We start from the raw sequence: 27,538 nt of genomic DNA on the forward strand, positions 1-27,538 counted from the left end.
GCTAATTCCTGAATGTTTTAATCAAAGTTTAAATTTAAAAAAAGGTTTATCAGGGTAAATGAGGTACCAGTGTGCATTAGAAAAAAGCATCAAAATTGAGTCTGTTCATCAAAAAGGATGATAGACCTTATAAAAAAAACGCCAATAAGTTGCATTGTCTCCATGAATGCTGTTTATATTTGGAAAACCCCTCGACATGTTGTCAGAGACAAACCTGTCAGACATTGTGTTAAAATTATGCCTCAACAGATGAGCTTAAGTGAAAATAAAACCTTCCACCAATCCCAATCTCATTTAAAGTAAAAGAGTTGTCTGGATTCAAAATTCAGTTAGTTCAAACAACAATTATTTTTTTAAATTAATTTTTAATTAATTAATTTTAATTAAATTTTTAATTTTTGGCATTTAATATTTCTTTTAAATTTTTAAAAAAATTTTTAAGTTTTTTTCCTTTAAAATGTTTAGTGATTTGGATTTTTTTTTAAAAGAAATTTTGGTCTTTTTTTGTTGAAAACTTTTTGATATTTTTTTTTTTTTTGAGTTATATATATGAATTATATATATATATATATATATATATATATATATATATATATATATATATATATATATATATATAAATTTATTTTCTGTGATTTTAAAAAATGCAATGTTATTTCCATCACAATTTAGATTTTTTTCTTTTAAAATGTTTTGGGTGTTTTTTTTTAATATAACGTGCTTTCCAAACCTGCGGATCCGCCAAAAATGTTTAAACTCGCCAAAATTATATAGTTATAAAAGCCAGAGACTGTAAAAACAAGAAATTATTGTTGAATTTTTAAATTTCCGACGGTCCTTGAACATATGGTGTTGGACGAACACTTCATGCATTTTCTCAGAGTCACTCCGAGTCTGTCTGAACCCGCATGTTTGTAGTTTAGTTAAATATCTTAAATTTTGTGTCTTCATTGCAAAAACAAATAAAGAAAAAGTATGTCTGCGTTCTCCGCAGTGAAGGGCTCCCTTAACTGTCAAGGGGGTTCCCCTCCTCAGCAGTAAGTAGCACCAGCGGGGCGCTGCAGTGTGTTTGTGCTGTCGTTGATTCCAGAGCGGGAGTACCCCCTTACGCGGGCCCCGCCCCTTGTGACGTCACAACGCGGGAAACGGAAGTTTTCAAATCTCTCAGGCGTCAGCTGACTCTGTTTATCCGTTTGCTTCGCTGCTGCTACTCGGTAAACACGGCCAGAAATAACGTCCAAAGTCGATTTAAAATCAAACGGAGGCAAAATTATCTTCACCGACGTCAGTCCGGATCGTGTCCGCGGAACTTGAAGCGCGGCTGGATGTGTTTTTTGTAGCCGGTAAGCTAGCTAACGTTAGCCGTGTGTTAGCTAACATGACGTTAAAAGTTCAAGTCGGAGCTTTGAAGTGCGCTAAAGCAGAGAGGAGAGGACATCCGGGGACAGTTTGGGGAATATTTGGGACTTTGTGGACATTTCACACAGGCTCCGGTGGACTTGGTGTCATTTTTGCTGGATTGGATTCAGCCAACAGCCGCCGGATGAAAACATGGTGGGTAAGTTGTTTGGTGTGAATCATTTGTCTGGTAAATGCTGTTATAGCTGCTGGCTGTCTGCTGTTTCACAAATGCTTTTGTTTGTTGGTGTTTGTGTTTCAGACCGCCGTGTCTGCTTGGTTTTTGTGTTAACCCCTTAGGGACTGCTCGGTGCATGTAATGCGCTTTTCATTCTTCATTTTTTGGTAATTGTGGCTGTGTTCGTGCATTTTGGTTCATTTTGGGAAGATGATGTACGTCTTTATAATCTTGGTCATTCCAGCTCAGCTCCAAAAAATAAGTCTAAAATACACTGTGTAAACAAAATGGTTAAATTCATACCTTTAAGTGCAAAACAAAGAAAGAATTGAAACCCACTCAAACTACAATTTTTGATCCCGCAGCCATTAAAGTGTTAAAATTATGAAAAGTAATTTTAAACACCTCATTTTTTGCATTCTGGAGAGGTTTTATGCACTGATTTACTACTTAAATGTATTTTTGTGTAAAGAAAAACAAATTTCAGGCAGTAGTTGACATTTCAAAGTATAAAAATAGGCTCTTATTTACTGTAATGCAGCAATGCTCTGAGACACTTTGTATTTCTTTAAAATACTTTTGTCTCCTGCAGATCAGCTTTTCCAATGTAATACCAGTCAACATATATGTAGGTGGAAACATGCCCGTGGGTGTGGAAGACATTTTATTTGATCATTTTTGGCATTTAATATTTATTTTAAAATTTGTTGCAAGTTTTTTTCCTTTAAAATGTTTAGTAATTTGTATTTTTTAAAAAAAAAAAGAAAATTTGGTCTTTTTTTGTTGAAAACTTTTTGATATTTTTTTCTTTTTGAGTTATATATATATATATATATATATATATATATATATATATATATAGTGCCATATATTTTTTTTTATATTTTATAAGTGCCATATTTTTTTTTTTAATTTCTTTTCTGTGATTTTAAAAAATGCAATGTTATTTCCATCACAATTTTGATTTTTTTTCTTTTAAAATGTTTTGGGTATTTTTCTAATATAACGTGCTTTCCAAACCTGCGGATCCGCCAAAAATGTTTAAACTCGCCAAAATTATATAGTTATAAAAGCCAGAGACTGTAAAAAAAGAAATTATTGTTGAATTTTTAAATTTCCGACGGTCCTTGAACATATGGTGTTGGACAAACACTTCATGCATTTTCTCAGAGTCACTCCGAGTCTGTCTGAACCCGCATGTTTGTAGTTTAGTTAAATATCTTAAATTTTGTGTCTTCATTGCAAAAACAAATAAAGAAAAAGTATGTCTGCGTTAACCCCTTAGGGTTAACACAATAACATGCACTTATATCAGAGCAATATAAGTGCGTGTTATATCTAAGTGGTCCTTAAGGGTTAATGACGTTGCTTTCATAACTGGTTGTTGTTGATGTTGTTGTCTTGTGTTTTGATTGTTTGAGCTTTATGGCTGTATGGTTATAACTTCTGGGCCTCTAACATCTCCGAATATGAAACTGTATACTTATTTGCCTTCTGTCTTTGGTTGTAAGCCCTGCTAGTTGCAGCTCTGATTTTTCAAATCCTTTATCTTACAGAGGAGGTTTTGAGTAATTTGGGAAAACTCAAACCCAAACGCCTGCCTTGATTTTAAAATAGCCTTTCAGCAATTGTGCTGCTTAAATATTAACAGGTACCTGTTTCTGGACAAAACTAAGCTGATATGAGCTGTTCTCCTGTCTCAGTCTATGACAGGGGTGCCCAAACTTTTTTAAATGGGGGCCATATGAGATATTTGAAAAATAGCTGAGGGTCAGCTGCTTCTCGCATCATGTGGGTTATGAGTGAATCAACTTGATTTTTGCGCCAGTGTTATGTTTTGTGTTGACTGAATATGTAGCTTTTTGTCTTGGGGTTTTTAGTGTTTTTACATTGTCTCTGTTTTTGCCTTGTGTTTGCTGAGAAAAAATACTCAATGCACACAATATTTATAAATTTATATTTTTAACTTACATATTAATACAGCTTTATAAACTTACATATATAGTTTTATACATTGTATTGTCGCGTAAGACACAGTTTTATATTGTACACACTTTTTTTTTATAATTTATACACTTTATACACACTGCACATTATCCATATTGTAATTGAAATCTATTAATATATTTGCAGTAATTGTCTATTACTATATTTTTTGGCATTTTTATTTTTACACGTAACATACTCAGCATATTATGCATACTTAATTTTCTAAATATTTACATATTGTACCAACTGGATTAAATTATTATAACCTTACAGTACATGGTCAAAAGTTGAAAGATAAAAACTATTTCCACAGCCTGTTGACCATCACTTTGATATCAAACATTCTTCACAATACAAACAAAATACTGGAAAAAATAAAGAAAGAAATTACAGTCTAATGTGTAAATGCATGAATCGTCGATGTTGATGAAGCATGATGTGTCCTATGAACTGAGCAGGGAAAATTGTTGAACAATTTACAGCTTCTGAAGTTTCTTGGGAGTTGATGACAAATTTTGTGATATTTCTCTAAAAGAAAATTGACGGAGAAACAAAAAGCACAAGCCTCATGTTAGAGTTACAAGACTGCCTTTGAATCAAACTTCTGACCGCGCTCCAAATTCTTCATGTAAAACTCCTAGAGCCCACTGCTGTCTTTTGTTCAGTAAACACATGGCCGCCAGTTGTTTAGATGCTCATTTACTGAAGTTATAATTAAATTTTATTAACAGTAAAAGTTCAGGGTGTCAGTTGCTGTTCTCAGGTGGTTGTAGCACCTTACCGTCTCAACAAGTGAGCTCTCAGAGCCGGGAGGCTGAGTGGGAGTTTTCCAGAAGTCTATGACAGTCTTCATGTCACTATTATTTATTTATTTATTTATTTATTTATTTATTTATTTATTTATTTATTTATAATAGTATGACAGTTTATTTCCATTCCCTTTTCTGTATCAACTTTTTGTCACCATTTTCTTTTGGGGTTGAGGGTGTTTATTTTCAATATCAAAACTTGCTGTCGCTGTTCTAGCTCCATAGAAATGAGGAAAAGTGAATTTTTCCTGTAAATAACACCTCTGTCTGTCCTCTCTGTGCGTGTCTTTCAGGTGAGAAGCCTCTTGGCATCGATTCCCAGTACAAGCAGCAGGGGAAGGTCCAGTTTGTGATTGGCATGGTGTGCCCTCCTCAAAATGCAGAGGGACCTGTGTCCCAAAAATTCCAGCACCTTCCCGGAGATGGACCTGGTCGGAGGGAGGAAACTGCTCAGTGACAGCCGCAGTGTCAGCTTCAGCGGTAGGTTTAAAGACGCTTCTCTATTTCCAAAGTATCTTTAGGGCTGGGCAGCCGGGCAGCATGAAGGGGAGGGTGCCCTGGGCGTGCTGACCCCTGGCATCATCGATTCGTCCTGAGGTGCTATATCCCGTGCATTCCGGGGGAGGATGTGAATGTGGACTCCAAGTGGTCCATGTTCAGTACCTCCATTGTGGAAGCGGCTGCTAAAAGCTGTGGTCCGAAGGTCGCCGGTGCCTGTCTTTGCAAGCAGCCTTGCATACCAAAACAAATACTTTGTTTAAGGTACTGCGGGTAGACACCAATGGGGTGCGGGTAGCTGTCAGGTGTCAGACTGCAACCTAAACACCTGCTGGTGGAAACCCAACAGAGAGGTGTTTTCCTGGACAGCACCGGTTGGCCTGAAGGCCATTCCGGGGGAGGATGTGAACATGGACTCTATGTGGTCCATGTTCAGTACCTCCTTTGGAGGCAGCTGCTAAAAGCTGTGGTTCGAAGGTAGCCGGTGCCTGTCTTTGCAAGCAGCCTCGCATACCAAAACAAATACTTTGTTTTAGGTACTGCGGGTAGACACCAGTGGGGTGTGGGAAGCTGTCAGGCCTCAGACATCAAACTGCACAACTGCTGGTGGAAACCCAACAGAGAGGTGTTTTCCTAGACTGCACTGGTTGGCCTGAAGGGCTGCAGCCGAGGCAGTCGCCAAAGCAAAAACTCGGGTGTTCGGGAGGCCATGAAGGAGGAAAGTGGTGCTGGGGAGAGGGACGTCTGGAGTGCTCTGCCCCGCCTGTTGTCCCTGTGACCCGGCCTTGAATGAAAGGCAGTAAATGGCAAAGGTTACACTCCAGGGTAGAGTCTGTAGACTTTAACTACCTTTATTTCATTTGATCTGCATTAAAATGCAGATGTGTTTGGGTATTAGCTGAAACACGGTAAAGCTAGGTATGGGGACACCGGGTACCCCCCCTGGAGCCAGACCGGGAGGGGGGTGGAGCTTGTAGGCGAGTGCCTCTAGGGCTGGACTTTGGCCATAGGGCCCAGTCGAGCTCACCTCGAATAAGTAACATGCTGTCAGCACCCAGTGGCTCCATGGTCCGCAGGGTCGTAATCGGCTGGGCAGCCGGGCAGCATGAAGGGGAGTGCGCCCTGGGCGTGCTGACCCCTGGCATCATCGATTCGTCCTGAGGTGCTATATCCCGTGCATTCCGGGGGAGGATGTGAATGTGGACTCCAAGTGGTCCATGTTCAGTACCTCCATTGTGGAAGCGGCTGCTAAAAGCTGTGGTCCGAAGGTCGCCGGTGCCTGTCTTTGCAAGCAGCCTCGCATACCAAAACAAATAATTTGTTTTAGGTACTGCGGGTAGACACCAGTGGGGTGCGGGTAGCTGTCAGACGTCAGACTGCAACCTACACACCTGCTGGTGGAAACCCAACAGAGAGGTGTTTTCCTGGACAGCACCGGTTGGCCTGAAGGCCATTCCAGGGGAGGATGTGAACATGGACTCTATGTGGTCCATGTTCAGTACCTCCATTGGAGGCAGCTGATAAAAGCTGTGGTTCGAAGGTCGCTGGTGCCTGTCTTTGCAAGCAGCCTCGCATACCAAAACAAATACTTTGTTTTAGGTACTGCGGGTAGACACCAGTGGGGTGCGGGAAGCTGTCAGACGTCAGACTGCAACCTACACACCTGCTGGTGGAAACCCAACAGAGAGGTGTTTTCCTGGACAGCACCGGTTGGCCTGAAGGGCTGCAGCCGAGGCAGTCGCCAAAGCAAAAACTCGGGTGTTCGGGAGGCCATGAAGGAGGAAAGTGGTGCTGGGGAGAGGGACGTCTGGAGTGCTCTGCCCCGCCTGTTGTCCCTGTGACCCGGCCTTGAATGAAAGGCAGTACATGGCAAAGGTTACACTCCAGGGTAGAGTCTGTAGACTTTAACTACCTTTATTTCATTTGATCTGCATTAAAATGCAGATGTGTTTGGGTATTAGCTGAAACACGGTAAAGCTAGGTATGGGGACACCGGGTCCCCCCACCCCGGAGCCAGACCGGGAGGGGGGTGGAGCTTGTAGGCGAGTGCCTCTAGGGCTGGACTTTGGCCATAGGGCCCAGTCGAGCTCACCTCGAATAAGTAACATGCTGTCAGCACCCAGTGGCTCCATGGTCCGCAGGGTCATAATCGGCTGGGCAGCCGGGCAACATGAAGGGGAGTGCGCCCGGGGCGTGCTGACCCCTGGCATCATCGATTCTTCCTGAGGTGCTATATCCCGTGCATTCCGGGGGAGGATGTGAATGTAGACTCCAAGTGGTCCATGTTCAGTACCTCCATTGTGGAAGCGGCTGCTAAAAGCTGTGGTCCGAAGGTCGCCGGTGCCTGTCTTTGCAAGCAGCCTCGCATACCAAAACAAATACTTTGTTTTAGGTACTGCGTGGTAGACACCAGTGGGGTGCGGGTAGCTGTCAGACGTCAGACTGCAACCTACACACCTGCTGGTGGAAACCCAACAGAGAGGTGTTTTCCTGGACAGCACCGGTTGGCCTGAAGGCCATTCCAGGGGAGGATGTGAACATGGACTCTATGTGGTCCATGTTCAGTACCTCCATTGGAGGCAGCTGATAAAAGCTGTGGTTCGAAGGTCGCTGGTGCCTGTCTTTGCAAGCAGCCTCGCATACCAAAACAAATACTTTGTTTTAGGTACTGCGGGTAGACACCAGTGGGGTGCGGGAAGCTGTCAGACGTCAGACTGCAACCTACACACCTGCTGGTGGAAACCCAACAGAGAGGTGTTTTCCTGGACAGCGCCTGTTGGCCTGAAGGGCTGCAGCCGAGGCAGTCGCCAAAGCAAAAACTCGGGTGTTCGGGAGGCCATGAAGGAGGAAAGTGGTGCTGGGGAGAGGGACGTCTGGAGTGCTCTGCCCCGCCTGTTGTCCCTGTGACCCGGCCTTGAATGAAAGGCAGTAAATGGCAAAGGTTACACTCCAGGGTAGAGTCTGTAGACTTTAACTACCTGTATTTCATTTGATCTGCATTAAAATGCAGATGTGTTTGGGTATTAGCTGAAACACGGTAAAGCTAGGTATGTGGACACCGGGCCCCCCCCCCGGAGCCAGACCGGGAGGGGGGTGGAGCTTGTAGGCGAGTGCCTCTAGGGCTGGACTTTGGCCATAGGGCCCAGTCGAGCTCACCTCGAATAAGTAACATGCTGTCAGCACCCAGTGGCTCCATGGTCCGCAGGGTCGTAATCGGCTGGGCAGCCGGGCAGCCGGGCAGCATGAAGGGGAGGGTGCCCTGGGCGTGCTGACCCCTGGCATCATCGATTCTTCCTGAGGTGCTATATCCCGTGCATTCCGGGGGAGGATGTGAATGTGGACTCCAAGTGGTCCATGTTCAGTACCTCCATTGTGGAAGCGGCTGCTAAAAGCTGTGGTCCGAAGGTCGCCGGTGCCTGTCTTTGCAAGCAGCCTCGCATACCAAAACAAATACTTTGTTTTAGGTACTGCGGGTAGACACCAGTGGGGTGCGGGTAGCTGTCAGACGTCAGACTGCAACCTACACACCTGCTGGTGGAAACCCAACAGAGAGGTGTTTTCCTGGACAGCACCGGTTGGCCTGAAGGCCATTCCGGGGGAGGATGTGAACATGGACTCTATGTGGTCCATGTTCAGTACCTCCATTGGAGGCAGCTGATAAAGCTGTGGTTCAAGGTCGCCGGTGCCTGTCTTTGCAAGCAGCCTCGCATACCAAAACAAATACTTTGTTTTAGGTACTGCGGGTAGACACCAGTGGGGTGCGGGTAGCTGTCAGACGTCAGACTGCAACCTACACACCTGCTGGTGGAAACCCAACAGAGAGGTGTTTTCCTGGACAGCACCGGTTGGCCTGAAGGGCTGCAGCCGAGGCAGCCGCCAAAGCAAAAACTCGGGTGTACGGGTGGCCATGAAGGAGGAAAGTGGTGCTGGGGAGAGGGACGTCTGGAGTGCTCTGCTCCGCCTGTTGTCCCTGTGACCCGGCCTTGAATGAAAGGCAGTAAATGGCACAGGTTATTCTCTTGGGTGGAGTCTCTAGACTTTTACCAGCTTTTGTCCAATTTGATCTGGATCTGCTAAGAACGTGATGACTCAGCCAGTTGGTGATGAGAGTACCTCCACTAGGATATTTACGACATCTATTGCACGTCTGTCCGTCCTGGTAGAGGGATCCCTCATCATCCTTTTCTTCTTCCTTTTTCTTCCCCCGTTAAAGGGGTTCTTTTTGGGAGTTGAGATGTGAGGGTCTAAGGGCAGAGGGATGTCGTATGCTGTAAAGCCCTCTGAGGCAAACCATGTTTTGTCTTAATGGGCTTTAAAAATAAAATTGCAGTCAAAAAGTTCAAATAATCTCCTTCTTCTCCACAGAAAACATCACAAGGTAAAGTAAAGATGTGAGGGACACTTCATCGGGACGAAGGAAACGATGACTCCACCTCTCCTCGGCTCTGTGCTGATGTGATGGCTGGTGTTGTTGATGAGGGTCTGCTGTGATCAAACTACAGTGTTCAGATGACGGACGACAAAGCACATCCTCACGGTACTGGCTTGATTATAACCTAAAATGTATTTATTTTAAATGGGTAATCATGGGAACCTCTGCGGCAGGGCGGTTTTATATGGTTCCTACATTCACGAAATTCCTGAAAAATGCATAAAGTGAGAATAACTGATTATTTTGCTATTTGTTATTATTGTTTACAGTATCCTCATAAAAATCCCCAAATCTGTCTTAATGAGCGTATTACAAATTGTTTTCCTGGTATTACCAGTGTAAAATCTGATATTAAGAAACGAGTAAAGAGAGCAAGCACGAGCAATTTTTCTGGAAAATGCGACATCCTAAATAATGGTGTTCTTGGTGCCCAAACTTTTTTAAATGGGGGCCATATGAGATATTTGAAAAATAGCTGAGGGTCAGCTGCTTCTCGCATCATGTGGGTTATGAGTTAATCAACTTGATTTTTGCGCCAGTGTTATGTTTTGTGTTGACTGAATATGTAGCTTTTTGTCTTGGGGTTTTTAGTGTTTTACATTGTCTCTGTTTTTGCCTTGTGTTTGCTGAGAAAAAATACTCAATGCACACAATATTTATAAATTTATATTTTAAACTTACATATTAATACAGCTTTATAAACTTACATATATAGTTTTATACATTGTATTGTCGTGTAAGACACAGTTTTATATTGTACACACTTTTTTTATAATTTATACACTTTATACACACTGCACATTATCCATATTGTAATTGAAATCTATTAATATATTTGCAGTAATTGTCTATTACTATATTTTTTGGCATTTTTATTTTTACACGTAACATACTCAGCATATTATGCATACTTAATTTTCTAAATATTTACATATTGTACCAACTGGATTAAATTATTATAACCTTACAGTACATGGTCAAAAGTTGAAAGATAAAAACTATTTCCACAGCCTGTTGACCATCACTTTGATATCAAACATTCTTCACAATACAAACAAAATACTGGAAAAAATAAAGAAAGAAATTACAGTCTAATGTGTAAATGCATGAATCGTCGATGTTGATGAAGCATAATGTGTCCTATGAACTGAGCAGGGAAAATTGTTGAACAATTTACAGCGTCTGAAGTTTCTTGGGAGTTGATGACAAATTTTGTGATATTTCTCTAAAAGAAAATTGACGGAGAAACAAAAGCACAAGCCTCATGTTAGAGTTACAAGACTGCCTTTGAATCAAACTTCTGACCGCGCTCCAAATTCTTCATGTAAAACTCCTAGAGCCCACTGCTGTCTTTTGTTCAGTAAACACATGGCCGCCAGTTGTTTAGATGTTCATTTACTGAAGTTATAATTAAATTTTATTAACAGTAAAAGTTCAGGGTGTCAGTTGCTGTTCTCAGGTGGTTGTAGCACCTTACCGTCTCAACAAGTGAGCTCTCAGAGCCGGGGAGGCTGAGTGGGAGTTTTTCCAGAAGTCGATGACAGTCTTCATGTCACTATTATTTATTTATTTATTTATTTATTTATTTATTTATTTATTTATAATAGTATGACAGTTTATTTCCATTCCCTTTTCTGTATCAACTTTTTGTCACCATTTTCTTTTGGGGGTTGAGGGGTGTTTATTTTCAATATCAAAACTTGCTGTCGCTGTTCTAGCTCCATAGAAATGAGGAAAAGTGAATTTTTCCTGTAAATAACACCTCTGTCTGTCCTCTCTGTGCGTGTCTTTCAGGTGAGAAGCCTCTTGGCATCGATTCCCAGTACAAGCAGCAGGGGAAGGTCCAGTTTGTGATTGGCATGGTGTGCCCTCCTCAAAATGCAGAGGGACCTGTGTCCCAAAAATTCCAGCACCTTCCCGGAGATGGACCTGGTCGGAGGGAGGAAACTGCTCAGTGACATCCGCAGTGTCAGCTTCAGCGGTAGGTTTAAAGACGCTTCTCTATTTCCAAAGTATCTTTAGGGCTGGGCAGCCGGGCAGCATGAAGGGGAGGGTGCCCTGGGCGTGCTGACCCCTGGCATCATCGATTCGTCCTGAGGTGCTATATCCCGTGCATTCCGGGGGAGGATGTGAATGTGGACTCCAAGTGGTCCATGTTCAGTACCTCCATTGTGGAAGCGGCTGCTAAAAGCTGTGGTCCGAAGGTCGCCGGTGCCTGTCTTTGCAAGCAGCCTTGCATACCAAAACAAATACTTTGTTTTAGGTACTGCGGGTAGACACCAATGGGGTGCGGGTAGCTGTCAGGTGTCAGACTGCAACCTAAACACCTGCTGGTGGAAACCCAACAGAGAGGTGTTTTCCTGGACAGCACCGGTTGGCCTGAAGGCCATTCCGGGGGAGGATGTGAACATGGACTCTATGTGGTCCATGTTCAGTACCTCCTTTGGAGGCAGCTGCTAAAAGCTGTGGTTCGAAGGTAGCCGGTGCCTGTCTTTGCAAGCAGCCTCGCATACCAAAACAAATACTTTGTTTAAGGTACTGCGGGTAGACACCAGTGGGGTGCGGGTAGCTGTCAGGTGTCAGACTTCAACCTAAACACCTGCTGGTGGAAACCCAACAGAGAGGTGTTTTCCTGGACAGCACCGGTTGGCCTGAAGGCCATTCCGGGGGAGGATGTGAACATGGACTCTATGTGGTCCATGTTCAGTACCTCCTTTGGAGGCAGCTGCTAAAAGCTGTGGTTCGAAGGTAGCCGGTGCCTGTCTTTGCAAGCAGCCTCGCATACCAAAACAAATACTTTGTTTTAGGTACTGCGGGTAGACACCAGTGGGGTGTGGGAAGCTGTCAGGCCTCAGACAGCAAACTGCACAACTGCTGGTGGAAACCCAACAGAGAGGTGTTTTCCTAGACTGCACTGGTTGGCCTGAAGGGCTGCAGCCGAGGCAGTCGCCAAAGCAAAAACTCGGGTGTTCGGGAGGCCATGAAGGAGGAAAGTGGTGCTGGGGAGAGGGACGTCTGGAGTGCTCTGCCCCGCCTGTTGTCCCTGTGACCCGGCCTTGAATGAAAGGCAGTAAATGGCAAAGGTTACACTCCAGGGTAGAGTCTGTAGACTTTAACTACCTTTATTTCATTTGATCTGCATTAAAATGCAGATGTGTTTGGGTATTAGCTGAAACACGGTAAAGCTAGGTATGGGGACACCGGGTCCCCCCCCGGAGCCAGACCGGGAGGGGGGTGGAGCTTGTAGGCGAGTGCCTCTAGGGCTGGACTTTGGCCATAGGGCCCAGTCGAGCTCACCTCGAATAAGTAACATGCTGTCAGCACCCAGTGGCTCCATGGTCCGCAGGGTCGTAATCGGCTGGGCAGCCGGGCAGCATGAAGGGGAGGGTGCCCTGGGCGTGCTGACCCCTGGCATCATCGATTCTTCCTGAGGTGCTATATCCCGTGCATTCCGGGGGAGGATGTGAATGTGGACTCCAAGTGGTCCATGTTCAGTACCTCCATTGTGGAAGCGGCTGCTAAAAGCTGTGGTCCGAAGGTCGCCGGTGCCTGTCTTTGCAAGCAGCCTCGCATACCAAAACAAATACTTTGTTTTAGGTACTGCGGGTAGACACCAGTGGGGTGCGGGTAGCTGTCAGACGTCAGACTGCAACCTACACACCTGCTGGTGGAAACCCAACAGAGAGGTGTTTTCCTGGACAGCACCGGTTGGCCTGAAGGCCATTCCAGGGGAGGATGTGAACATGGACTCTATGTGGTCCATGTTCAGTACCTCCATTGGAGGCAGCTGATAAAAGCTGTGGTTCGAAGGTCGCTGGTGCCTGTCTTTGCAAGCAGCCTCGCATACCAAAACAAATACTTTGTTTTAGGTACTGCGGGTAGACACCAGTGGGGTGCGGGAAGCTGTCAGACGTCAGACTGCAACCTACACACCTGCTGGTGGAAACCCAACAGAGAGGTGTTTTCCTGGACAGCGCCGGTTGGCCTGAAGGGCTGCAGCCGAGGCAGTCGCCAAAGCAAAAACTCGGGTGTTCGGGAGGCCATGAAGGAGGAAAGTGGTGCTGGGGAGAGGGACGTCTGGAGTGCTCTGCCCCGCCTGTTGTCCCTGTGACCCGGCCTTGAATGAAAGGCAGTAAATGGCAAAGGTTACACTCCAGGGTAGAGTCTGTAGACTTTAACTACCTTTATTTCATTTGATCTGCATTAAAATGCAGATGTGTTTGGGTATTAGCTGAAACACGGTAAAGCTAGGTATGGGGACACCGAGTCATCCCCCCCCCGGAGCCAGACCGGGAGGGGGGTGGAGCTTGTAGGCGAGTGCCTCTAGGGCTGGACTTTGGCCATAGGGCCCAGTCGAGCTCACCTCGAATAAGTAACATGCTGTCAGCACCCAGTGGCTCCATGGTCCGCAGGGTCGTGTCGGCTGGGCAGCCGGGCAGCATGAAGAGGAGGGTGCCCTGGGCGTGCTGACCCCTGGCATCATCGATTCTTCCTGAGGTGCTATATCCCGTGCATTCCGGGGGAGGATGTGAATGTGGACTCCAAGTGGTCCATGTTCAGTACCTCCATTGTGGAAGCGGCTGCTAAAAGCTGTGGTCCGAAGGTCGCCGGTGCCTGTCTTTGCAAGCAGCCTCGCATACCAAAACAAATACTTTGTTTTAGGTACTGCGGGTAGACACCGGTGGGGTGCGGGTAGCTGTCAGACGTCAGACTGCAACCTACACACCTGCTGGTGGAAACCCAACAGAGAGGTGTTTTCCTGGACAGCACCGGTTGGCCTGAAGGCCATTCCGGGGGAGGATGTGAACATGGACTCTATGTGGTCCATGTTCAGTACCTCCATTGGAGGCAGCTGATAAAAGCTGTGGTTCGAAGGTCGCCGGTGCCTGTCTTTGCAAGCAGCCTCGCATACCAAAACAAATACTTTGTTTTAGGTACTGCGGGTAGACACCAGTGGGGTGCGGGTAGCTGTCAGACGTCAGACTGCAACCTACACACCTGCTGGTGGAAACCCAACAGAGAGGTGTTTTCCTGGACAGCACCGGTTGGCCTGAAGGGCTGCAGCCGAGGCAGTCGCCAAAGCAAAAACTCGGGTGTTCGGGAGGCCATGAAGGAGGAAAGTGGTGCTGGGGAGAGGGACGTCTGGAGTGCTCTGCTCCGCCTGTTGTCCCTGTGACCCGGCCTTGAATGAAAGGCAGTAAATGGCACAGGTTATTCTCTTGGGTGGAGTCTCTAGACTTTTACCAGCTTTTGTCCAATTTGATCTGGATCTGCTAAGAACGTGATGACTCAGCCAGTTGGTGATGAGAGTACCTCCACTAGGATATTTACGACATCTATTGCACGTCTGTCCGTCCTGGTAGAGGGATCCCTCATCATCCTTTTTCTTCTTCCTTTTTCTTCCCCCGTTAAAGGGGTTCTTTTTGGGAGTTGAGATGTGAGGGTCTAAGGGCAGAGGGATGTCGTATGCTGTAAAGCCCTCTGAGGCAAACCATGTTTTGTCTTAATGGGCTTTAAAAATAAAATTGCAGTCAAAAAGTTCAAATAATCTCCTTCTTCTCCACAGAAAACATCACAAGGTAAAGTAAAGATGTGAGGGACACTTCATCGGGACGAAGGAAACGATGACTCCACCTCTCCTCGGCTCTGTGCTGATGTGATGGCTGGTGTTGTTGATGAGGGTCTGCTGTGATCAAACTACAGTGTTCAGATGACGGACGACAAAGCACATCCTCACGGTACTGGCTTGATTATAACCTAAAATGTATTTATTTTAAATGGGTAATCATGGGAACCTCTGCGGCAGGGCGGTTTTATATGGTTCCTACATTCACGAAATTCCTGAAAAATGCATAAAGTGAGAATAACTGATTATTTTGCTATTTGTTATTATTGTTTACAGTATCCTCATAAAAATCCCCAAATCTGTCTTAATGAGCGTATTACAAATTGTTTTCCTGGTATTACCAGTGTAAAATCTGATATTAAGAAACGAGTAAAGAGAGCAAGCACGAGCAATTTTTCTGGAAAATGCGACATCCTAAATGATGGTGTTCTTGGTGCCCAAACTTTTTTAAATGGGGGCCATATGAGATATTTGAAAAATAGCTGAGGGTCAGCTGCTTCTCGGATCATGTGGGTTATGAGTTAATCAACTTGATTTTTGCGCCAGTGTTATGTTTTGTGTTGACTGAATATGTAGCTTTTTGTCTTGGGGTTTTTAGTGTTTTTACATTGTCTCTGTTTTTGCCTTGTGTTTGCTGAGAAAAAATACTCAATGCACACAATATTTATAAATTTATATTTTAAACTTACATATTAATACAGCTTTATAAACTTACATATATAGTTTTATACATTGTATTGTCGCGTAAGACACAGTTTTATATTGTACACACTTTTTTTTATAATTTATACACTTTATACACACTGCACATTATCCATATTGTAATTGAAATCTATTAATATATTTGCAGTAATTGTCTATTACTATATTTTTTGGCATTTTTATTTTTACACGTAACATACTCAGCATATTATGCATACTTAATTTTCTAAATATTTACATATTGTACCAACTGGATTAAATTATTATAACCTTACAGTACATGGTCAAAAGTTGAAAGATAAAAACTATTTCCACAGCCTGTTGACCATCACTTTGATATCAAACATTCTTCACAATACAAACAAAATACTGGAAAAAATAAAGAAAGAAATTACAGTCTAATGTGTAAATGCATGAATCGTCGATGTTGATGAAGCATGATGTGTCCTATGAACTGAGCAGGGAAAATTGTTGAACAATTTACAGCTTCTGAAGTTTCTTGGGAGTTGATGACAAATTTTGTGATATTTCTCTAAAAGAAAATTGACGGAGAAACAAAAAGCACAAGCCTCATGTTAGAGTTACAAGACTGCCTTTGAATCAAACTTCTGACCGCGCTCCAAATTCTTCATGTAAAACTCCTAGAGCCCACTGCTGTCTTTTGTTCAGTAAACACATGGCCGCCAGTTGTTTAGATGTTCATTTACTGAAGTTATAATTAAATTTTATTAACAGTAAAAGTTCAGGGTGTCAGTTGCTGTTCTCAGGTGGTTGTAGCACCTTACCGTCTCAACAAGTGAGCTCTCAGAGCCGGGGAGGCTGAGTGGGAGTTTTTCCAGAAGTCGATGACAGTCTTCATGTCACTATTATTTATTTATTTATTTTTTTAGTTATTTATTTATTTATTTATTTATAATAGTATGACAGTTTATTTCCATTCCCTTTTCTGTATCAACTTTTTGTCACCATTTTCTTTTGGGGGTTGAGGGGTGTTTATTTTCAATATCAAAACTTGCTGTCGCTGTTCTAGCTCCATAGAAATAAGGAAAAGTGAATTTTTCCTGTAAATAACACCTCTGTCTGTCCTCTCTGTGCGTGTCTTTCAGGTGAGAAGCCTCTTGGCATCGATTCCCAGTACAAGCAGCAGGGGAAGGTCCAGTTTGTGATTGGCATGGTGTGCCCTCCTCAAAATGCAGAGGGACCTGTGTCCCAAAAATTCCAGCACCTTCCCGGAGATGGACCTGGTATGAGGGAGGAAACTGCTCAGTGACATCCGCAGTGTCAGCTTCAGCGGTAGGTTTAAAGACGCTTCTCTATTTCCAAAGTATCTTTAGGGCTGGGCAGCCGGGCAGCATGAAGGGGAGGGTGCCCTGGGCGTGCTGACCCCTGGCATCATCGATTCGTCCTGAGGTGCTATATCCCGTGCATTCCGGGGGAGGATGTGAATGTGGACTCCAAGTGGTCCATGTTCAGTACCTCCATTGTGGAAGCGGCTGCTAAAAGCTGTGGTCCGAAGGTCGCCGGTGCCTGTCTTTGCAAGCAGCCTCGCATACCAAAACAAATACTTTGTTTTAGGTACTGCGGGTAGACACCAGTGGGGTGCGGGTAGCTGTCAGACGTCAGACTGCAACCTACACACCTGCTGGTGGAAACCCAACAGAGAGGTGTTTTCCTGGACAGCACCGGTTGGCCTGAAGGCCATTCCAGGGGAGGATGTGAACATGGACTCTATGTGGTCCATGTTCAGTACCTCCATTGGAGGCAGCTGATAAAAGCTGTGGTTCGAAGGTCGCTGGTGCCTGTCTTTGCAAGCAGCCTCGCATACCAAAACAAATACTTTGTTTTAGGTACTGCGGGTAGACACCAGTGGGGTGCGGAAGCTGTCAGGCCTCAGACATCAAACTGCACAACTGCTGGTGGAAACCCAACAGAGAGGTGTTTTCCTAGACTGCACTGGTTGGCCTGAAGGGCTGCAGCCGAGGCAGTCGCCAAAGCAAAAACTCGGGTGTTCGGGAGGCCATGAAGGAGGAAAGTGGTGCTGGGGAGAGGGACGTCTGGAGTGCTCTGCCCCGCCTGTTGTCCCTGTGACCTGGCCTTGAATAAAAGGCAGTACATGGCAAAGGTTACACTCCAGGGTAGAGTCTGTAGACTTTAACTACCTTTATTTCATTTGATCTGCATTAAAATGCAGATGTGTTTGGGTATTAGCTGAAACACGGTAAAGCTAGGTATGGGGACACGGGTCCCCGAGCCAGACCGGGAGGGTGGAGCTTGTAGGCGAGTGCCTCTAGGGCTGGACTTTGGCCATAGGGCCCAGTCGAGCTCACCTCGAATAAGTAACATGCTGTCAGCACCCAGTGGCTCCATGGTCCGCAGGGTCGTAATCGGCTGGGCAGCCGGGCAGCATGAAGGGGAGGGTGCCCTGGGCGTGCTGACCCCTGGCATCATCGATTCTTCCTGAGGTGCTATATCCCGTGCATTCCGGGGGAGGATGTGAATGTGGACTCCAAGTGGTCCATGTTCAGTACCTCCATTGTGGAAGCGGCTGCTAAAAGCTGTGGTCGAAGGTCGCCGGTGCCTGTCTTTGCAAGCAGCCTCGCATACCAAAACAAATAATTTGTTTTAGGTACTGCGGTAGACACCAGTGGGGTGCGGGTAGCTGTCAGGCGTCAGACTGCAACCTACACACCTGCTGGTGGAAACCCAACAGAGAGGTGTTTTCCTGGACAGCACCGGTTGGCCTGAAGGCCATTCCAGGGGAGGATGTGAACATGGACTCTATGTGGTCCATGTTCAGTACCTCCATTGGAGGCAGCTGATAAAGGCTGTGGTTCCAAGGTCGCTGGTGCCTGTCTTTGCAAGCAGCCTCGCATACCAAAACAAATACTTTGTTTTAGGTACTGCGGGTAGACACCAGTGGGGTGCGGGAAGCTGTCAGACGTCAGACTGCAACCTACACACCTGCTGGTGGAAACCCAACAGAGAGGTGTTTTCCTGGACAGCGCCGGTTGGCCTGAAGGGCTGCAGCCGAGGCAGTCGCCAAAGCAAAAACTCGGGTGTTCGGGAGGCCATGAAGGAGGAAAGTGGTGCTGGGGAGAGGGACGTCTGGAGTGCTCTGCCCCGCCTGTTGTCCCTGTGACCTGGCCTTGAATAAAAGGCAGTACATGGCAAAGGTTACACTCCAGGGTAGAGTCTGTAGACTTTAACTACCTTTATTTCATTTGATCTGCATTAAAATGCAGATGTGTTTGGGTATTAGCTGAAACACGGTAAAGCTAGGTATGGGGACACTGGGTCCCCCCCCCCCGGAGCCAGACCGGGAGGGGGGTGGAGCTTGTAGGCGAGTGCCTCTAGGGCTGGACTTGGGCCATAGGGCCCAGTTGAGCTCACCTCGAATATGTAACATGCTGTCAGCACCCAGTGGCTCCATGGTCCGCAGGGTCGTAATCGGCTGGGCAGCCGGGCAGCATGAAGAGGAGGGTGCCCTGGGCGTGCTGACCCCTGGCATCATCGATTCTTCCTGAGGTGCTATATCCCGTGCATTCCGGGGGAGGATGTGAATGTGGACTCCAAGTGGTCCATGTTCAGTACCTCCATTGTGGAAGCGGCTGCTAAAAGCTGTGGTCCGAAGGTCGCCGGTGCCTGTCTTTGCAAGCAGCCTCGCATACCAAAACAAATAATTTGTTTAAGGTACTGCGGGTAGACACCAGTGGGGTGCGGGTAGCTGTCAGACGTCAGACTGCAACCTACACACCTGCTGGTGGAAACCCAACAGAGAGGTGTTTTCCTGGACAGCACCGGTTGGCCTGAAGGCCATTCCAGGGGAGGATGTGAACATGGACTCTATGTGGTCCATGTTCAGTACCTCCATTGGAGGCAGCTGATAAAAGCTGTGGTTCGAAGGTCACTGGTGCCTGTCTTTGCAAGCAGCCTCGCATACCAAAACAAATACTTTGTTTTAGGTACTGCGGGTAGACACCAGTGGGGTGCGGGAAGCTGTCAGACGTCAGACTGCAACCTACACACCTGCTGGTGGAAACCCAACAGAGAGGTGTTTTCCTGGACAGCGCCGGTTGGCCTGAAGGGCTGCAGCCGAGGCAGTCGCCAAAGCAAAAACTCGGGTGTTCGGGAGGCCATGAAGGAGGAAAGTGGTGCTGGGGAGAGGGACGTCTGGAGTGCTCTGCTCTGCCTGTTGTCCCTGTGACCCGGCCTTGAATGAAAGGCAGTAAATGGCAAAGGTTACACTCCAGGGTAGAGTCTGTAGACTTTAACTACCTTTATTTCATTTGATCTGCATTAAAATGCAGATGTGTTTGGGTATTAGCTGAAACACGGTAAAGCTAGGTATGGGGATTGGGTCCCCCGGAGCCAGACCGGGAGGGGGGTGGAGCTTGTAGGTGAGTGCCTCTAGGGCTGGACTTTGGCCATAGGGCCCAGTCGAGCTCACCTCGAATAAGTAACATGCTGTCAGCACCCAGTGGCTCCATGGTCCGCAGGGTCGTAATCGGCTGGGCAGCCGGGCAGCATGAAGGGGAGGGTGCCCTGGGCGTGCTGACCCCTGGCATCATCGATTCTTCCTGAGGTGCTATATCCCGTGCATTCCGGGGGAGGATGTGAATGTGGACTCCAAGTGGTCCATGTTCAGTACCTCCATTGTGGAAGCGGCTGCTAAAAGCTGTGGTCCGAAGGTCGCCGGTGCCTGTCTTTGCAAGCAGCCTCGCATACCAAAACAAATACTTTGTTTTAGGTACTGCGGGTAGACACCAGTGGGGTGCGGGTAGCTGTCAGACGTCAGACTGCAACCTACACACCTGCTGGTGGAAACCCAACAGAGAGGTGTTTTCCTGGACAGCACCGGTTGGCCTGAAGGCCATTCCAGGGGAGGATGTGAACATGGACTCTATGTGGTCCATGTTCAGTACCTCCATTGGAGGCAGCTGATAAAGGCTGTGGTTCCAAGGTCGCTGGTGCCTGTCTTTGCAAGCAGCCTCGCATACCAAAACAAATACTTTGTTTTCGGTACTGCGGGTAGACACCAGTGGGGTGCGGGAAGCTGTCAGACGTCAGACTGCAACCTACACACCTGCTGGTGGAAACCCAACAGAGAGGTGTTTTCCTGGACAGCACCGGTTGGCCTGAAGGGCTGCAGCCGAGGCAGTCGCCAAAGCAAAAACTCGGGTGTTCGGGAGGCCATGAAGGAGGAAAGTGGTGCTGGGGAGAGGGACGTCTGGAGTGCTCTGCCCCGCCTGTTGTCCCTGTGACCCGGCCTTGAATGAAAGGCAGTAAATGGCAAAGGTTACACTCCAGGGTAGAGTCTGTAGACTTTAACTACCTTTATTTCATTTGATCTGCATTAAAATGCAGATGTGTTTGGGTATTAGCTGAAACACGGTAAAGCTAGGTATGGGGACACCGTGTCCCCCCCCGGAGCCAGACCGGGAGGGGGGTGGAGCTTGTAGGCGAGTGCCTCTAGGGCTGGACTTTGGCCATAGGGCCCAGTCGAGCTCACCTCGAATAAGTAACATGCTGTCAGCACCCAGTGGCTCCATGGTCCGCATGGTCGTAATCAGGGCTGGGCAGCCGGGCAGCATGAAGGGGAGTGTGCCCTGGGCGTGCTGACCCCTTGCATCATCGATTCCTCCTGAGGTGCTTTATCCCGTGCATTCCGGGGGAGAATGTGTATGTGGACTCCAAGTGGTCCATGTTCAGTCCCTCCATTGTGGAAGCGGCTGCTAAAAGCTGTGGTCCGAAGGTCGCCGGTGCCTGTCTTTGCAAGCAGCCTCGCATACCAAAACAAATACTTTGTTTTAGGTACTGCGGGTAGACACCAGTGGGGTGCGGGTAGCTGTCAGACGTCAGACTGCAACCTACACACCTGCTGGTGGAAACCCAACAGAGAGGTGTTTTCCTGGACAGCACCGGTTGGCCTGAAGGCCATTCCAGGGGAGGATGTGAACATGGACTCTATGTGGTCCATGTTCAGTACCTCCATTGGAGGCAGCTGATAAAAGCTGTGGTTCGAAGGTCACTGGTGCCTGTCTTTGCAAGCAGCCTCGCATACCAAAACAAATACTTTGTTTTAGGTACTGCGGGTAGACACCAGTGGGGTGCGGGAAGCTGTCAGACGTCAGACTGCAACCTACACACCTGCTGGTGGAAACCCAACAGAGAGGTGTTTTCCTGGACAGCACCGGTTGGCCTGAAGGGCTGCGGCCGAGGCAGTCGCCAAAGCAAAAACTCGGGTGTTCGGGAGGCCATGAAGGAGGAAAGTGGTGCTGGGGAGAGGGACGTCTGGAGTGCTCTGCCCCGCCTGCTGTCCCTGTGACCCGGCCTTGAATAAAAGGCAGTATATGGCAAAGGTTACACTCCAGGGTAGAGTCTGTAGACTTTAACTACCTTTATTTCATTTGATCTGCATTAAAATGCAGATGTGTTTGGGTATTAGCTGAAACACGGTAAAGCTAGGTATGGGGACACCGGGTCCCCCCCCCCGGAGCCAGACCGGGAGGGGGGTGGAGCTTGTAGGCGAGTGCCTCTAGGGCTGGACTTTGGCCATAGGGCCCAGTCGAGCTCACCTCGAATAAGTAACATGCTGTCAGCACCCAGTGGCAACAGAGAGGTGTTTTCCTGGACAGCACCGGTTGGCCTGAAGGGCTGCGGCCGAGGCAGTCGCCAAAGCAAAAACTCGGGTGTTCGGGAGGCCATGAAGGAGGAAAGTGGTGCTGGGGAGAGGGACGTCTGGAGTGCTCTGCCCCGCCTGATGTCCCTGTGACCCGGCCTTGAATAAAAGGCAGTACATGGCAAAGGTTACACTCCAGAGTAGAGTCTGTAGACTTTAACTACCTTTATTTCATTTGATCTGCATTAAAATGCAGATGTGTTTGGGTATTAGCTGAAACACGGTAAAGCTAGGTATGGGGACACGGGTCCCCCGGAGCCAGACCGGGAGGGGGTGGAGCTTGTAAGCGAGTGCCTCTAGGGGCTGGACTTTGGCCATAGGGCCCAGTCGAGCTCACCTCGAATAAGTAACATGCTGTCAGCACCCAGTGGCAACAGAGAGGTGTTTTCCTGGACAGCACCGGTTGGCCTGAAGGGCTGCAGCCGAGGCAGTCGCCAAAGCAAAAACTCGGGTGTTCGGGAGGCCATGAAGGAGGAAAGTGGTGCTGGGGAGAGGGACGTCTGGAGTGCTCTGCCCCGCCTGTTGTCCCTGTGACCCGGCCTTGAATAAAAGGCAGTACATGGCAAAGGTTACACTCCAGAGTAGAGTCTGTAGACTTTAACTACCTTTATTTCATTTGATCTGCATTAAAATGCAGATGTGTTTGGGTATTAGCTGAAACACGGTAAAGCTAGGTATGGGGACACCGGGTCCCCCCCCCCCGGAGCCAGACCGGGAGGGGGGTGGAGCTTATAGGCGAGTGCCTCTGGGGCTGGACTTTGGCCATAGGGCCCAGTCGAGCTCACCTCGAATAAGTAACATGCTGTCAGCACCCAGTGGCAACAGAGAGGTGTTTTCCTGGACAGCACCGGTTGGCCTGAAGGGCTGGCGGCAGGCAGTCGCCAAAGCAAAAACTTCGGGTGTTCGGGGAGGCCATGAAGGAGGAAAGTGGTGCTGGGGAGAGGGACGTCTGGAGTGCTCTGCCCCGCCTGCTGTCCCTGTGACCCGGCCTTGAATAAAAGGCAGTATATGGCAAAGGTTACACTCCAGGGTAGAGTCTGTAGACTTTAACTACCTTTATTTCATTTGATCTGCATTAAAATGCAGATGTGTTTGGGTATTAGCTGAAACACGGTAAAGCTAGGTATGGGGACACCGGGTCCCCCCCCCCCGGAGCCAGACCGGGAGGGGGGTGGAGCTTGTAGGCGAGTGCCTCTAGGGCTGGACTTTGGCCATAGGGCCCAGTCGAGCTCACCTCGAATAAGTAACATGCTGTCAGCACCCAGTGGCAACAGAGAGGTGTTTTCCTGGACAGCACCGGTTGGCCTGAAGGGCTGCAGCCGAGGCAGTCGCCAAAGCAAAAACTCGGGTGTTCGGGAGGCCATGAAGGAGGAAAGTGGTGCTGGGGAGAGGGACGTCTGGAGTGCTCTGCCCCGCCTGATGTCCCTGTGACCCGGCCTTGAATAAAAGGCAGTACATGGCAAAGGTTACACTCCAGAGTAGAGTCTGTAGACTTTAACTACCTTTATTTCATTTGATCTGCATTAAAATGCAGATGTGTTTGGGTATTAGCTGAAACACGGTAAAGCTAGGTATGGGGACACCGGGTCCCCCCCCCCGGAGCCAGACCGGGAGGGGGGTGGAGCTTGTAGGCGAGTGCCTCTAGGGCTGGACTTTGGCCATAGGGCCCAGTCGAGCTCACCTCGAATAAGTAACATGCTGTCAGCACCCAGTGGCAACAGAGAGGTGTTTTCCTGGACAGCACCGGTTGGCCTGAAGGGCTGCGGCCGAGGCAGTCGCCAAAGCAAAAACTCGGGTGTTCGGGAGGCCATGAAGGAGGAAAGTGGTGCTGGGGAGAGGGACGTCTGGAGTGCTCTGCCCCGCCTGTTGTCCCTGTGACCCGGCCTTGAATAAAAGGCAGTACATGGCAAAGGTTACACTCCAGAGTAGAGTCTGTAGACTTTAACTACCTTTATTTCATTTGATCTGCATTAAAATGCAGATGTGTTTGGGTATTAGCTGAAACACGGTAAAGCTAGGTATGGGGACACCGGGTCCCCCCCCCCGGAGCCAGACCGGGAGGGGGGTGGAGCTTGTAGGCGAGTGCCTCTAGGGCTGGACTTTGGCCATAGGGCCCAGTCGAGCTCACCTCGAATAAGTAACATGCTGTCAGCACCCAGTGGCAACAGAGAGGTGTTTTCCTGGACAGCACCGGTTGGCCTGAAGGGCTGCGGCCGAGGCAGTCGCCAAAGCAAAAACTCGGGTGTTCGGGAGGCCATGAAGGAGGAAAGTGGTGCTGCGGAGAGGGACGTCTGGAGTGCTCTTCCCCGCCTGTTGTCCCTGTGACCCGGCCTTGAATAAAAGGCAGTACATGGCAAAGGTTACACTCCAGGGTAGAGTCTGTAGACTTTAACTACCTTTATTTCATTTGATCTGCATTAAAATGCAGATGTGTTTGGGTATTAGCTGAAACACGGTAAAGCTAGGTATGGGGACACCGGGCCCCCCCCCCCCGGAGCCAGACCGGGAGGGGGGTGGAGCTTGTAGGCGAGTGCCTCTAGGGCTGGACTTTGGCCATAGGGCCCAGTCGAGCTCACCTCGAATAAGTAACATGCTGTCAGCACCCAGTGGCTCCATGGTCCGCAGGGTCGTAATCGGCTGGGCAGCCGGGCAGCATGAAGGGGAGTGCGCCCTGGGCGTGCTGACCCCTGGCATCATCGATTCCTCCTGAGGTGCTTTATCCCGTGCATTCCGGGGGAGGATGTGAATGTGGACTCCAAGTGGTCCATGTTCAGTACCTCCATTGTGGAAGCGGCTGCTAAAAGCTGTGGTCCGAAGGTCGCCGGTGCCTGTCTTTGCAAGCAGCCTCGCATACCAAAACAAATAATTTGTTTTAGGTACTGCGGGTAGACACCAGTGGGGTGCGGGTAGCTGTCAGACGTCAGACTGCAACCTACACACCTGCTGGTGGAAACCCAACAGAGAGGTGTTTTCCTGGACAGCACCGGTTGGCCTGAAGGCCATTCCAGGGGAGGATGTGAACATGGACTCTATGTGGTCCATGTTCAGTACCTCCATTGGAGGCAGCTGATAAAAGCTGTGGTTCGAAGGTCGCTGGTGCCTGTCTTTGCAAGCAGCCTCGCATACCAAAACAAATACTTTGTTTTAGGTACTGCGGGTAGACACCAGTGGGGTGTGGGAAGCTGTCAGACATCAGACTGCAACCTACACACCTGCTGGTGGAAACCCAACAGAGAGGTGTTTTCCTGGACAGCACCGGTTGGCCTGAAGGGCTGCAGCCGAGGCAGTCGCCAAAGCAAAAACTCGGGTGTACGGGTGGCCATGAAGGAGGAAAGTGGTGCTGGGGAGAGGGACGTCTGGAGTGCTCTGCTCCGCCTGTTGTCCCTGTGACCCGGCCTTGAATGAAAGGCAGTAAATGGCACAGGTTATTCTCTTGGGTAGAGTCTCTAGACTTTTACCAGCTTTTGTCCAATTTGATCTAGATCTGCTAAGAACGTGATGACTCAGCCAGTTGGTGATGAGAGTACCTCCACTAGGATATTTACGACATCTATTGCACGTCTGTCCGTCCTGGTAGAGGGATCCCTCATCATCCTTTTCTTCTTCCTTTTTCTTCCCCCGTTAAAGGGGTTCTTTTTGGGAGTTGAGATGTGAGGGTCTAAGGGCAGAGGGATGTCGTATGCTGTAAAGCCCTCTGAGGCAAACCATGTTTTGTCTTAATGGGCTTTAAAAATAAAATTGCAGTCAAAAAGTTCAAATAATCTCCTTCTTCTCCACAGAAAACATCACAAGGTAAAGTAAAGATGAGAGGGACACTTCATCGGGACGAAGGAAACGATGACTCCACCTCTCCTCGGCTCTGTGCTGATGTGATGGCTGGTGTTGTTGATGAGGGTCTGCTGTGATCAAACTACAGTGTTCAGATGACGGACGACAAAGCACATCCTCACGGTACTGGCTTGATTATAACCTAAAATGTATTTATTTTAAATGGGTAATCATGGAAACCTCTGCGGCAGGGCGGTTTTATATGGTTCCTACATTCACGAAATTCCTGAAAAATGCATAAAGTGAGAATAACTGATTATTTTGCTATTTGTTATTATTGTTTACAGTATCCTCATAAAAATCCCCAAATCTGTCTTAATGAGCGTATTACAAATTGTTTTCCTGGTATTACCAGTGTAAAATCTGATATTAAGAAACGAGTAAAGAGAGCAAGCACGAGCAATTTTTCTGGAAAATGCGACATCCTAAATGATGGTGTTCTTGGCCCTTTTTGCAACTTTCTGTGCTATGGTGTGCTTCAGCAGGCTATTCTAGGATATTTCCAGCTGTTTTGGTATAGACATCAGACAATGCAAATAAAATGGGGACGTTTTGTATCTGAGCGTTTCAAGTGAGTAATGGTGTCCGACAGGGTGTTTATTTTATCACCGTTTTCATTTAATATTTATGTGGCTGAGTTGTCAGTGCAGTTGAGCAGATGTGACTCTGGGTGGATGGCAGGTTGCTCTCTAATCAATCCCCTTTTGTTTGCAGATGATTTGGTCGTTTTGTTTCCGTACATTGCTGGACTTCCAACAGTTATTGAGATTCTGTTCACAGTATGGCGTGGATTTTGACATCAAATATAACGCAAATACGAGTAATATCATGGTTATCAGAAGTAAAACAGAACAGCTCTTAATGTGTGTGATGAGGTCCGTCTGCGGCGTCACTGCAGAAATGGCAGCTTGCAGAGACGGACTGTGGCCTGTAATGACAGTGTCAGGCTGCTGCTTAAAGATGCTCAGACTTCTCCTGCGAGCCAAATGTTCGCCACTGTTGGTGTTCCTATTTGTTCTGCTGTAATAAGAGATGTAATTTATAGGTTTATATGTAGAGTACGAAAATCTGAAAATGGCATCATTTTGGCTGTAGCCAATCCTGAGCTGAGTGTGAGGTTTAAGTCCGTCATCTGGAGCCGCTGGCGTTCATGTCTGTATGTCGTTGCTTGATTCACTGTGGTATGTATGTTTGTATGCATGTATCTATGTATGTATGTATGCGTGGTTATATATATGTATATGTATGTGTGTGTGTGTGTATATACACACACACACACACCTATATATATATGTATGTGTATGTATGTATATATATATATATATGGACCTCTGTTTGAGCTGAGTCTTTAATAAAGTTTTAAATTGAATTAATTGTGTTTTTGGCCCTTTTTGCAACT

At 47.4% G+C, this 27,538-nt stretch overlaps 1 long non-coding RNA gene across 2 annotated transcripts; it reads left to right on the forward strand.

The window, feature by feature from the left end:
* The first annotated feature begins 1,180 nt into the window (after positions 1 to 1,180).
* Positions 1,181 to 27,538, forward strand: LOC148185733 (uncharacterized). Of its 2 annotated transcripts, none has more exons than XR_015775773.1 (7): positions 1,181 to 1,558; positions 4,668 to 4,854; positions 9,238 to 9,409; positions 11,099 to 11,285; positions 14,871 to 15,042; positions 16,739 to 16,925; positions 26,091 to 27,538. It is a non-coding gene; the product is annotated as an uncharacterized LOC148185733 (long non-coding RNA). The 2 variants fall into 2 exon arrangements; XR_015775774.1 differs by having other exon boundaries at positions 1,181 to 1,554.

Source organism: Plectropomus leopardus, chromosome 23 (genome assembly GCF_026936395.1).
Source record: "Plectropomus leopardus strain MGB_pleo_1.0 chromosome 23, ASM2693639v1, whole genome shotgun sequence".
NCBI lineage: Eukaryota > Metazoa > Chordata > Actinopteri > Perciformes > Serranidae > Plectropomus > Plectropomus leopardus.